The sequence below is a fragment of the Cololabis saira genome, chromosome 10, assembly GCF_033807715.1.
Source record: "Cololabis saira isolate AMF1-May2022 chromosome 10, fColSai1.1, whole genome shotgun sequence".
Classification (NCBI taxonomy): domain Eukaryota; kingdom Metazoa; phylum Chordata; class Actinopteri; order Beloniformes; family Belonidae; genus Cololabis; species Cololabis saira.
Window position 1 is genome coordinate 41,872,557 of NC_084596.1, and position 14,078 is coordinate 41,886,634.

Sequence of the window (14,078 nt, forward strand, 5' to 3'; positions counted from 1 at the left end):
TATATGAATCTGAGCTGGTGTTTTTTTTTTTTTTTAGTTCTGTGTTTGCTTGTTTGCCTGTTTTTTTATTTATTTATTTAAAAAGGACAACGCACATTGATTGACATGAGCACTTGAGACCATCATGTAAATGTGCCAGATTTAGCCATACAGGCTAATTTACATCTGCAGTCCCTGGCAGGTTGATGGCATATGTAAAAACATTGAAAAACACACATTAAAACCCTAAAACAATGAGTACAAACAATTAGTAAAACATGACACTCCGAATAATGACAAACAACATAAAAGAATTATAGCACACAAACAGGTATAAAAACAATAAACTGAGCCCTATACCAGATTATGACAGCATGTTTGATTATCCAGTAACCACTGTTTTATGTTTTTAGAGAATGAATGAAGAGATGTGATGTTCCTTAGTTGTACGGGTATGGTGTTCCAGGTATGAGCTGCTCGATAGGAGAAGGCTGACTGCCCAAAGGCACTTTTTCTATGTGCAGTTTTACAATCCCCTCTGGTGGCAGCTCTGCTAGATGATTTTTGATTTTGCTTAATAAACTCATTGAGTGGAGGGGGGGGCCAGACCATGAAGGATTTTATAAACAAGTAAATGTCTGCAAACTTAATCATATTTCCCCAGTTTAAAAAAACATATTTAGTTAAAATATTACAATGATGATAAAACTAGACTTTGTATCCAATGTTTTCAAAGCCAAGCTTTGCTTGTTATTTCTGTGGATCATATTATGCATCCATTCTTTACTTGTAAAAGTGAAAAATTAATAAAAAATATTGTTTAAAATAAAATAAAAAAAAAAAAATATATATATATATATATATATATATATATATATATATATATACAGAAATAAAGACACAAACTGGCCACGACCTCGACATGCTGAAAACAAAGTTGTTCAACCAAAAACCTCAGCTTTGACTGAAAAACACCTGCTGATAAACATGTGAAGGCCGTCCTTCATCTTAGTCCAATTAAAAAGTAAACTGCGACATTAAATAGTATATTTAAATAAATATTAGTTATAAAAAACACACCTGTTATTAGCTGCTGTTAGCAGCACATGCTAGCCACGAAACAGATCGGCTTAGTGCGTTTCATTGATTATATATAACACTCATACGGGCTATTGACACATGACAGTTTTACCATTCAAACAACAACACCCAAGAGTATTACCTCCCTTAAAATGATAGATGGGACTCGAAAAGAAGGGGAAATGTCCCTGTTTTTAGCTTGAACTCAGCGCCTGTTTACTTGTCAATCCCTGCTCCTGGATCGACTACTCTGGTCTGGATCTCCAGTCCTGACTAACGATGCTCGATAACTGCACACTTTAGTTTATTTTCTTTTATTGTATTTTAACTAACTCCCTTCGTGCACCTTGATGAGACTTTATTTAAACTATTCAACCCCCCTTTTTCCGCAGATCTGTATCATTCTCTCATACTACCATACATTACTTACTGTGTGGGGATTTGGGCAGTACTCGAGTTGTAAAAAGAAATCAGGGGGGGTGGTGGATTTGATCATATGGGGACAGATAATTTGTGCTGATTACAAATAATATAATATATTACAAATAATAGCACTGACCAAAACACCTGCAGAAATACTGCAGGAATGACATAGCAGCAGTTAAATGCAGCCTTCTGTAAGCTTTAAATATCCACTGGGCTTACATCAAATACATCAAAACACAACAATAAAAAACAGTTTTCTGAACTTATCAATATGACTCTGTCCTTCACAGGATAAGTAAAATGGATCACTGCAAAAACTCAAAATCTTAACATGGATATTTGTCTTATTTCTAGTTAAAATGTCTCATTTTAGTAAAAAAAAAAATCTCATTACACTTAAAACAAGACTCATCACTGGAAAAAAACAACAATTTTCACCTGTTTCAAGTAGATTTTCACTTAAAATAAGTAGAAAAATCTGCCAGTGGAACAAGATTTTATTGCTTGTAATGAGAAGATAAATCTTGTCCCATTGGCAGATTTTTCTACTTATTTCAAGTGAAAATGTACTTGAAACCCGTGAAAATTGTCAAATAAGTTATTTTTCTGGTGTTATTTTTCTGGTGATGACTCTAAATGTTTAAATAGCAGTAAAACCACATTCATTGATGAAATGAAATAAGGGATGGAAAGGGGGGATGGCAGTTTTACAGGGGGATGATTTGGACCGTTTTTATTTCAGGGGGGGTACCATCCCCCCTCATCCCCCCTCAACTCCAGTACTGGATTTGGGGGAATTCATATAAAACAATTATAAATCCAATTTTTCTGCTCCAAAAAAGAGCAATCAGACATTATTTATTAATTTGTCAGATGCTCAAATTTAATGAACTTGTTGATTTCAAAATATCACAGTTGATGTACAAGGCTTATAATAATCTGTTGCCAAACTGTATTCAGAAGCTGTTTCAGCAAAGACAAAGTGTATATGAACTAAGAGGAATGTATGTTCACAAAAAACAAAGAACAGAACGGAGGTCAAACATAGATGTGTTTCAGTTTATGGGGTTAATCTGTGGAATGTTTTGGAAATGAAAATTAAAGAATGCAGTACATACCAAATATTTAAAAAAGTATTAAAGAACAAGATGCTCATTAAGTATAGTGTGTGCAAGTGTTTATGCAAGTGTCAAAAGTTAAATAGATAATAGGTTTATACAGTATATTGAATGTTTTCAATATACAAAAAGTATATGAAATTTTTTTCTTTTAATTGATTTACTGCTCTGTATTGGTATATGTAGGAGCTGGCAGAAATTGATTATAAAAGGGTAATAATAAGCTAAGCTTTAGCCTACACCTATTCAGTCTTTTTCTTGTTTATATATTCTGGTCTAATGCAAGGTTAGCATTAACTTCATGTTTATTTGTTGTTTTGAATTCTGAATTGAATTCTTAATTTGGAAATGACCGAAATAAAATAAATAAACAAAATAAACCAAAAAGACCTCACGGTGAAAGATAGTCGGGGTTTTCAGTCAAACACACCACCAGGTGGCGCTGTGGCCCTTGATCGAGCAGAGAAACCTCGAGAGCAGTTTTAAAGGCTGATTTATGGTTCCGCGTTACACCGACGCAGAGCCTACGGCGTAGGGAACGCGGGAACGCACTACGTACTCTGCGCGTCGCCGCGTACCCCTCGCCGTAGGATACGCCGTCGATTTAACGCGGAACCATAAATCATGCTTAAGGAGCTCTAACTTCAGGTGTTCCGGTGTTTCTGCCCTCGGGAGCTGCCGTGGGCCCAGTTTACTCCATAGACATATATACATGTATATGCTTGTTGGGGTTTTTTTTCACACTGTTCTCTGTTACTGTCTAGAACTTTTACACTTGTCTGGTGACAAAAAAAAGAAAGAAAGAAAGAAAGAAAGAAAGAAAGAAAGAAGAAAGAAAGAAAGAAAGAAAGAAAGAAAGAAAGAAGAAGAAAGAAAGAAAGAAAGAAAGAAAGAAAGAAAGAAAGAAGAAAGAAAGAAAGAAAGAAAGAAAGAAAGAAAGAAAAAAGATGCTTACTGTTCGTATTTTATATTTTCAGTAACATTTGGTGGCTTACAAAATAAAATCAAACCCTCTATTCTGTTAAGTATAATACAGGACTGTCTCAGAAAATTTGAATATTCTGATAAAGTAAATGTCATACATTCTGGATTCATTACAAATCAACTGTAATATTGCAAGCCTTTTATTATTTTAATATTGCTGATCATGGCTTACAGCTTAAGAAAACTCAAATATCCTATCTCAAAAAATTAGAATATTCTGGAATCTTAATCTTAAACTGTAAACCATAATCAGCAATATTAAAATAATAAAAAAGGTTGCAATATTTCAGTTGATTTGTAATGAATCCAGAATGTATGACATTTTAGTTTTTTTAATTGCATTACAGAAAATAAAGAACTTTATCACAATATTCTAATTTTCTGAGACAGTCCTGTAAACTCTGACATTCATGTGGTTCTTCTGGATGATTTGTGGGTCTAAGCAGCAGCTATGCTCAGGTATTTTTGCCTGTCCGTTTCTTTGTTTTATTTCTTTTTGGTCTTTCTGTAAATACACCACCAAACGCTAAAAGCCATACCAGGTTCTTCTCTGACGTACTAAAGCTTCTTCTTACTTCCTCTATGTTGAGCAAAAGTCTTTTTTACTGACATTTTGTCTGTGTACTAGGAATGGGCGAATGGGCAAAGGAAAGAAAGAAAGAAAGAAAGAAAGAAAGAAAGAAAGAAAGAAAGAAAGAAAGAAAGAAAGAAAGAAAGAAAAGAAAGAAAGAAAGAAAGAAAGAAAGAAAGAAAGAAAGAAATGAGCCTGAAAGAAAGAAAGAAAGAAAGAAAGAAAGAAAGAAAGAAAGAAAGAAAGAAAGAAAGAAGAAAGAAAGAAAGAAAGAAAGAAAGAAAGAAAGAAAGAAATGAGCCTGAAAGAAAGAAAGAAAGAAAGAAAGAAAGAAAGAAAGAAAGAAAAAAAAGAGAAAAAAAGAAAGAAAGAAAGAAAGAAATGAGCCTGAAAGAAAGAAAGAAAGAAAGAAAGAAAGGAGCCAGAAAGAAAGAAAGAAAGAAATGAGCAAGAAAGAAAGAAAGAAAGAAAAAAAAGAAAAGAAAGAAAGAAAGAAAGAAAGAAATGAGCCTGAAAGAAAGAAAGAAAGAAAGAAAGAAAGAAAGGAGCCAGAAAGAAAGAAAGAAAGAAAGAAAGAAAGAAAGAAAGAAAGAAATGAGCCTGAAAGAAAGAAAGAAAGAAAGAAAGAAAGAAAGAAAGAAAGAAAGAAAGAAAGAAAGAAAGAAAAAAAAGAAAAAAAAGAAAGAAAGAAAGAAAGAAATGAGCCTGAAAGAAAGAAAGAAAGAAAGAAAGAAATGAGCCTGAAAGAAAGAAAGAAAGAAAGAAAGAAAGGAGCCAGAAAGAAAGAAAGAAAGAAATGAGCAAGAAAGAAAGAAAGAAAGAAAAAAAAAGAAAAGAAAGAAAGAAAGAAAGAAAGAAAGAAATGAGCCTGAAAGAAAGAAAGAAAGAAAGAAAGAAAGGAGCCAGAAAGAAAGAAAGAAAGAAATGAGCAAGAAAGAAAGAAAGAAAGAAAAAAAAAGAAAAGAAAGAAAGAAAGAAAGAAAGAAAGAAATGAGCCTGAAAGAAAGAAAGAAAGAAAGAAAGAAAGAAAGAAAGAAAGGAGCCAGAAAGAAAGAAAGAAAGAAAGAAAGAAAGAAAGAAAGAAAGAAAGAAAGAAAGAAAGAAAGAAAGAAAGAAAGAAAGAAAGAAAGAAAGAAAGAAAGAAAGAAATGAGCCTGAAAGAAAGAAAGAAAGAAAGAAAGAAAAAAAGAAAGAAAGAAAGAAAGAAAGAAAGAAGAGAGACTATGAACTTTTACCGTCTCCAGACCTGAAATACTAGTCCTGTAACATCTGTCGCCGGGCTTGTGCTGCCAGCTTTTCTCAGTGTCACAACCAGACAAGAAAATATCTGGTGACACCAGGGCCGGCCAATAAAAACTCTTGGGTGCTACAGTATATGCCAACCTGCCGTCTCTGAGCCACACCCAGGACAGGATCTCCCTCCCGCTGCACTCAGCTGATAAATGTCCAGCATGTCTGCTTCCCCGGAGGCTTTACACCCTGCCCCTTTTTTATTTTCTTTCTTTTTTTTAACTGAACAATTAGCTTATTGGATACAGCTTAAAAGGAATCTTAAGCCAATATATGTCCGAGCTCACGCTCTGAACTGGGTGAACTTTAAAGGAAACAAAAGCACTCTAAATTTCTGCTATTTCCACGTCTCTTTGCAGCAAAGGATTTTGGATGGATTTAAAGGTTTTTAGACGCGGAGCAGTCTCACATTGTGTTATTTTAAAGAAAAGAAAAAGGGGGTGAAGTGAAATAAAGACAAGGTGTCCCGTATTCAGCCATACATATTTACGAGGGGGGTTTGAAACCTTGTAACTTCACTGCCCCCGGCCTGTTTTCTCTTCTGACACGATTACTGCCGGCTCCCACGCCAAGAAGCTCAACTTATGTGTAAATCACATTACTTATTTTTAGCAGTCATGAGGTGATCAGTGCTGTTTTGCAATTCAAGAGCCTCATTAGTGTTTCATTGAAGCGTGACAACAGCCACCGTTCAGCACGCGGGCCGTGCGTGTGACGTATATGCCATCTCAACAAGTTTGACAGGACCGTTGTTTGGGAGTTGATGGCCAACTCAAAGACGGGGTTCAGATGTTCCTCTTCGGACGCCGTAGCAGAGACCTCGGCTCAAAATACTGCACAAGCCTCACAAATAATTAATGTGCACCACTGCACATTAGGAATGGCCGATATTTTACCGTTCACGATATACTGTCAAAAAAATTCCTCACGATAATAATTTATCATCTCGCGGTAAAAACAATAAATTCCCGTTGATGATGTTTCTGTGTAAAGCTGATTTATGAATCTGCGTTAAATCCACGTACGTGAAGGAAGGAAGGAAGGAAGGAAGGAAGGAAGGAAGGAAGGAAGGAAGGAAGGAAGGAAGGAAGGAAGGAAGGAAGGAAGGAAGGAAGGAAGGAAGGAAGGAAGGAAGGAAGGAAAGAAGGAAGGAAGGAAGGAAGGAAGGAAGGAAAGGGGAGAAGGAAGGGAGAAAAGAGGAAAGGAAGAAGGAAGGAAGGAAGGAAGGAAGGAAGGAAGGAAGGAAAGGAGGAAGGAAGGGAGAAAAGAGGAAGGGAAGAAGGAAGGAGAGAGCAGGAGGAAAGAAGAAAGGAAGGGAAAAAGGAAGGAAGGAAGGAAGGAAGGTAGGAAGGAAGGAAGGAAGGAAGGAAGGAAAGGGGAGAAGGAAGGGAGAAAACAAGGAAAGGAGGAAGGAAGGGAGAAAAGAGGAAGGGAAGAAGGAAGGAAGGGAAAAAAGAAGGAAGGAAGGAAGGAAGGAAGGAAGGAAGGAAGGAAGGAAGGAAGGAAGGAAGGAAGGAAGGAAGGAAGGAAGGAAGGAAGGAAGGAAGGAAGGAAGGAAGGAAGGAAGGAAAGGAGGAAGGAAGGGAGAAAAGAGGAAGGGAAGAAGGAAGGAGAGAGCAGGAGGAAAGAAGAAAGGAAGGGTAAAAGGAAGGAAGGAAGGAAGGAAGGAAGGTAGGAAGGAAGGAAGGAAGGGAGGAAGGAAGGAAGGAAGGAAAGGGGAGAAGGAAGGAAGGAAGGAAGGAAGGAAGGAAGGAAGGAAGGAAGGAAGGAAGGAATTCAATTCAATTCAATTCAATTTTATTTATATAGCGTCTAATACAACAGAGTTGTCTCTAGACGCTTTACAGAGACCCATACCCAGAACATGACCCCCGAGCAGTTATTACACAAACAATGGCAGGTAAAAACTCCCCTAGTGGGAGAAAAACCTTAAGCCAAACAGTGGCAAGGAAAAACTCCCCTTTAGGAGGGAAGAAACCTTGAGCAGGACCAGGCTCATAAGGGGGGACCCTCCTGCCGAGGGCCAGACTGGTGGGTCAGGAACGGCAACAGCACAGCAGGCAGGTGGAAGCAGCAACGGGATGACCAGGGGTGGGGACCGCAGGCCAGCATGCAGCTCCCGAAGCTCCGGCCCAATCAGCAAGTCCCAGGTTGGGGTGAAGGGTCAGGAAAAGACTTGTGCTCCGTAATGCAAGCTACAAGCCACCCACGGCCACCTGCAGGACAAAAGAGAGAAAAGGGAGGAGAAGGGGGGGCCAGCAACGGGATGACCAAACAAGGAAAGGAGGAAGGAAGGGAGAAAAGAGGAAGGGAAGAAGGAAGGAGAGAGCAGGAGGAAAGAAGAAAGGAAGGGTAAAAGGAAGGAAGGAAGGAAGGAAGGAAGGAAGGAATGAAAGGGGAGAAGGAAGGAGAGAGCAGGAGGAAAGAAGAAAGGAAGGGAAAAAGGAAGGAAGGAATGAAGGAAGGAAGGAAGGTAGGTAGGAAGGAAGGAAGGAAGGAAGGAAGGAAGGAAGGAAGGAAGGTAGGAAACAAGGAAAGGAGGAAGGAAGGGAGAAAAGAGGAAGGGAAGAAGGAAGGAGAGAGCAGGAGGAAAGAAGAAAGGAAGGGAAAAAGGAAGGAAGGAAGGAAGGAAGGAAGGAAGGAAGGAAGGAAGGAAGGAAGGAAGGAAGGAAGGAAGGAAGGAAGGAAGGAAAGGAGAGAAGGAAGGGAGAAAACAAGGAAAGGAGGAAGGAAGGGAGAAAAGAGGAAGGGAAGAAGGAAGGAAGGGAGAAAAGAAAGAAGGAAGGAAGGAAGGAAGGAAGGAAGGAAGGAAGGAAGGAAGGAAGGAAGGAAGGAAGGAAATGAGCCAGAAAGAAAGAAAGATAGAAAGAAAGAAAGAAAGAAAGAAAGAAAGAAAGAAAGAAAGAAAGAAAGAAAGAAAGAAAGAAAGAAAGAAAGAAAGAAAGAAAGAAAGAAAGAAAGAAAGAAAGAAAGAAAGAAATGAGCCAGAAAGAAAGAAAGAAAAAGGATACATTCCCGTTGATGACGTTTTTGTGTAACAAACATGGTGGATCTGAGAGCGAGATAGATTTATAGTTAAAAAGGTGGAGTTGAATTTGTATTTTTTTTTATCGTCATTTTTATCGTTATCGGGATAAATGCAAGAAATGATCGTGATACATTTTTTAGTCCATACCGCCCATCCCTACTGCACATTGCCGTTGATCCTTTCTGTGTATCATTTGACAAATGAAAATGTTCCCTTCGGTGTGTGTGTGTGTATGCCGTTGTGTGGGGAGGTGTCCCTTGTAAAACAGGTTTTAAGGTTTTAATAAGTAGGTGAGGCGCTAAAACGAATACAAATGTCGTGACACAGACTGCTTGCGGTGGAAATGGTTTTCTGACAGTGATTGTGCTTTTTTTTTTCAGTTGGTCTTGGCTCGAGTCTCTCTTTTTTTCCCTCCTATAGGCGATGTTGGGTTTTTTTTTTGCTTGTCAGGAGCATTTTGAATGTTTTCACTGATGGTTATGTCTCTGGGCTGTGGTGAGCGCTCGCCTCGCTGCCTGAAATTCCCATGTAGCAGGAGACAAAGTAAACAGTGTGAGGGTCATCCTATGGAAAGAGCTCACCATAATTACCGCTCTGTTTTGAGCGTATGGTATGTTTGAGTGTTTCACCGGGGCTCCGTCCTCTGGCCAGACATCGCCTTTTGACCAGGGAAGAAAAATATTTGGAGTTAAAACTGACAGATTAAGGGTTCACATGACAAAAAGGCAGACTTCCCCTTTTTGTGTGATTTCCAAAATCTTTCAAGATTGCGTTAAACAAGTGATTACTCTGTGGTGGGGGAGTATCCTACAAAAGCGGCCGTACCTTACACTGAAAACCTCCTGTTGCATGCCGGGGTAAGTATGTATGTTTTAAATTAAAAAGAAAAAACTCCATCTTACTACATGTTTGCTTTGCTGGTGCCAGAGAAGGCTCTGTCCTCAACTTGTGAACCGTGTAACCCATCCTCGTCTTGGCCCGCGTCCCCGCCTCCCATGCGCCTTCAGACCAAGTTTGTTTCATATTTGAACTCTGAAGCTTTTCCGTCGACACTCGAGCTGGTGTCTGTCTGTCAGTCCTCCGCTGCATTAGTTTGCTGACCACGTGCCTCTCTTTTTTTTTTCTTTTTTTCTTTTAATCTTTCTGAGAGCTGAACTCCCTCAATCAGATTGTCCTAAGAGCTTGAGGGGACACCGAAGTGCTTCATTTAATATGTCTGAAATGGTTGGTGAGGATTGTTTTGGGGTTTTTTTGTCCCTCTGGAGGAATAGTACAACATACAGTCAGTACTGGAGTTGAGGGAGGATGAGGGAGGATGAGGGGGGATGAGGGGGGATGGCATCCCTCCTGAAATAAAAACGGTCCAAATCATCCCCCCTGTAAAACTGCCATCCCCCCTTTCCATCCCTTATGTCATTTCATCAATGAATGTGGTTTTACTGCTATTTCAACATTTAGAGTCATCACCAGAAAAATAACACCAGAAAAATAACTTATTTGACAATTTTCACTTGAAATAAGTTGGAAAATCTGCCAGTGGGACAAGATTTATCTTCTTATTACAATCAAAAACATCTTGTTCCACTGGCAGATTTTTCTACTTATTTTAAGTGAAAATCTACTTGAAACAGGTGAAAATTGTTGTTTTAAGTGTAATGAGATTTTTTTACTAAAATTAGACATTTTAACTAGAAATAAGACAAATATTCTTAGAATAGAATACAATAGAATAGAAGACTTTATTTATCCCCCAGAGGAGAAATTCAGTCGTGCAGCAGCCAAAACACACACACACACTTTATACAAAATTTTTTAAATAGAAATAACCAATAAGTGGTTAAATAATAAAAAGAGTAATAAAATAATAATAAAAAGTAAATAAATAAATAAAAAAATAATAAAAAGTAGAAAAAGAGTATGTACAAGAGAGAAAAAAATAGTAAACACCAAAAAAAAATGGATAATATTTACAAAAAAATTTACAAATATTTTCAAAAATACTTGAAGTATTTGAGGTATTTACTGGTTATTGCACTTATAAAGAGACAGGTTTATTGCACATTGGTGGCTACAGTTGGTTATTATAGAGATTATATATAGATGGTATATATAGATATTCTTGTTAAGATTTTGAGTTTTTGCAGTGATCCATTTTACTTATCCTGTGAAGGACAGAGTCATATTGATAAGTTCAGAAAAGTGTTTTTTATTGTTGTGTTTTGATGTATTTGATGTAAGTCCAGTGGATATTTAAAGCTTACAGAAGGCTGCATTTAACTACTGCTATGTCATTCCTGCAGTATTTCTGCAGGTGTTTTGGTCACTGCTATTATTTGTAATATATTATATTATTTGTAATCAGCACAAATTATCTGTCCCCATATGATAAAATCCACCACCCCCCTGATTTGTTTTTACAACTGGAGTACTGGGTACAGTATATTACTGAGTGGGAAGGACGTCGTACCTCTGTCTCTGGCAGCGTCCCGCTGGTCCCCCCTTTTCTGACGGAGGTGCCATCATCCTCCTCCTTCCTGCCTAAACTTGTATCTGCAAACTGGATTTGGCCGTGCATCTGGACTGACAATTGTGTTGAATGGCTTGTCACCAAACTGAATTACGCCGTCCCCTCGCCCGGCTGAGTGTCACCTCCCATCTCGGAGGGCTCTGAGCTCGTTACTCAAACCGCTGTCACTGGAGGTCAAGGAAATAGTCCAGAAATGTCAAAGAACACCAAACAGAACCAGCACAAAGTCATGTTCAGGTTGAGGGGCATTAAAACGGGCTCCGCTGATGTTTTTCTATACAACGGCTTGGAATGATAACCGGTAATACTGTTGATCCTTATGGCAGGTGTGATCACATTCAAAGCTAATCAGAGAATTGATCAATTCCTTTATAGTCCGTGGGCCAGAGCCCAAAATTTCACTTGTCAGCACCACTCAAGGTGACAAAACTTACTTATTTTTTGAAAAGATCCACATCTATAGATGATATTTTGGTATGGTAACCCTTCCTGAGTGGCAGCTGTATCATAGTTATCAGCTCATGAAGTAGTAATTGTCTTTGGTATCATTTTAAAGGGGACATTTTAAGCATTCATTCAAGCTAAGATGTGAATCTTTCTGACCAACATAGAGGTCACTGCAGCTCTTTAAACTATAAACAACACACATTTTTACACAATTTTTTGTCTAAATTATATACTATCTTTTATCCCTGTGTCATCTAGGAACAACAGAGACACTAAATACAAAAACTGGAATACTCACAGGTAGGGGTGGGTATTGGGAAGGACCTCACGATACGATACGCATCACGATACTTGAGCCACGATACGATACAAATTGCGATATCCCGATTATGCGATATATATCGCGATATTCTACATAGTTCAATGAGAAATTTAAAAATGCATTACACATCTTAAAATCCAAGTTGTATATATGTACATCAGATGATAGTGATAATGCATTGGACAGACTTTCCATTTTAATTATGCAACATATTTGCATGAAAAAACACACTGAAACACAATGAAAAGTGCATAGTGTGCATTATTCTTAGATACAAAATACTCAAAATAAAATGCAGCGTCTCACCCACACTGAAATTGAAATCACAAAAATACAGTACAGCTACTTGCCCCTGACTTAAAATGACAAAAATAAAATGCAGTGTCTCACCCACACTGAAATCACAAAATAAAGTGCAGCTAGGGGTGGGCAAAAATATTGATACGGCAATATATCGCGATACATACATTGAATATCGATATCGTATCGGGAGACTATGTATCGCGATATATTGCCGTATCAATATTTTTGCCCACCCCTACTCACAGGACCAAAATGATTCAGTAAATGTATAATATACCCTTACTATATCATTGTTACAGGTCATTGTGAGCCTTAAACTAGAAGAACATCATTAGGCTCCTATGAAACTATAACAGCCACTACTAGGCTGATGTCACAAACTGGTCTTTATCATGCAAATACACGACATAAAGGAACCAGCTTAGTTTTATAAACAAGCATCTAAAATGTAATTTTCTGAACTTCATGAGCTGATAACTATGATCCAGCTGCCACTCAGGAAGGTTATCATACCAGAATATCATCTATAGATGTGGATCTTTTCAAAAATTTTAGGCAAGTTTTGTCACCTTGAGTGGTGCTGATATCTGCTCTGGCCCATGGACTATTTAATCGCTTTTGTGTTTTAGCATTTAGGCAAATAATCACACATTGTGTTATTCCTTCTTAAAACAGGTTGTTAACACATTCGTGGGGGTAAAAAAAGTACCTTAATATGTACCCAAAACGTACACAATGTATTTCTTCTACATACAAATCTTGTTTTATATGCATCATTAACCATAATCAGTTGCAACTTGGCATCACATTTGATTTTTTCTTTTCTTTTTTTCTTCAAGCTTTTCCATTACTTCAACAAGTGGGACAGATAAACAGCATCCAACTTTTTTTTATGAGTGGTAGCAGTGAAGGCAGCGTGGTTGTGCAGAGTTTAATGGTCCAGTCTGTGGCATGCACGGTGCCGGTTGGCAGGCAACAGCATCTCCCTGCCCTCGGCCTGCGAGCCAACTACAGGCGAGCTCTGCTCAAACAGCCGCACTTATCGATTCTGCCTCCGACATAGCAACTGCCCTCTGATTGGCCGAGCCCCGGCACGCTGCTGCGCTCTGATTGGCCGACGGCGGAGCGTGACACCGTGGAGTCAGACGGAGACAGAGGAGAGCAGGGATCTGATTGGCCGCCGCAAACTGAAAGCGAAAACCTATTTTTCTGTGTGTGTGTGTGTGTGTGTGTGTGTGTGTGTGTGTGTGTGTGTGTGTGTGTGTGTGTGTGTGTGTGTGTGTGTGTGTGTGTGTGTGTGTGTGTGTGTGTGTGTGTGTGTGTGTCACTCCCCCCACTTCTGTCAGTCAGGACTCATTTAAAAGTGAGAACTATAAAGTGAAATGAGATGCAGATAAACCTGCGGGTTAGTCAGCAAAGGGAAAGAGAAGCAGGGAAAAGTACAGTATCTGTGAATGAGTCCAAGAAAAAAGACGTGGGGGCAGGTTTTTTTCTGTTTTTTCTTTTTTGAACCTCTGGGAGCAACTGGAAGGCGCAAAAAAAGCCTGAACTCCTACAAAGCAAACAGTTTGACGCCCGGGTGGGGAGTCTGTCCCAACCCAAGAACTGCAGGAAAAAGCCCCACTGCTAAACCGTCCCCAGCCTTCACAGTTTTATGTAACGGCGTGCAAAAAGTTTCCCCGGATTCTCCTTTAACAGCGACGCAAACCGAGTTAAAGATGACACATTTCTTTATTATCCGAAGCAATCTTCTTATTACCACCCCTTTAAGCTTAAAGTAACAAAAAAGGGATAATGGTGGGAAGTACAAGTCTTACAGGTTTGTGCGGATTGTCAGACAATCCTTCTTCATGTACAGGACTTTTGGATGCTTGCTGATGTTTGTTCAGAAGATTTTGAGGAAAAGCTTAACTTTAAAGCAAGGCAAGTTTATTAGTGTGTTGTTAAAAGTGCTTTACATAAATAGATTTTTAAAAATGCAATAAAAAAGTAAGAGTTTAAAA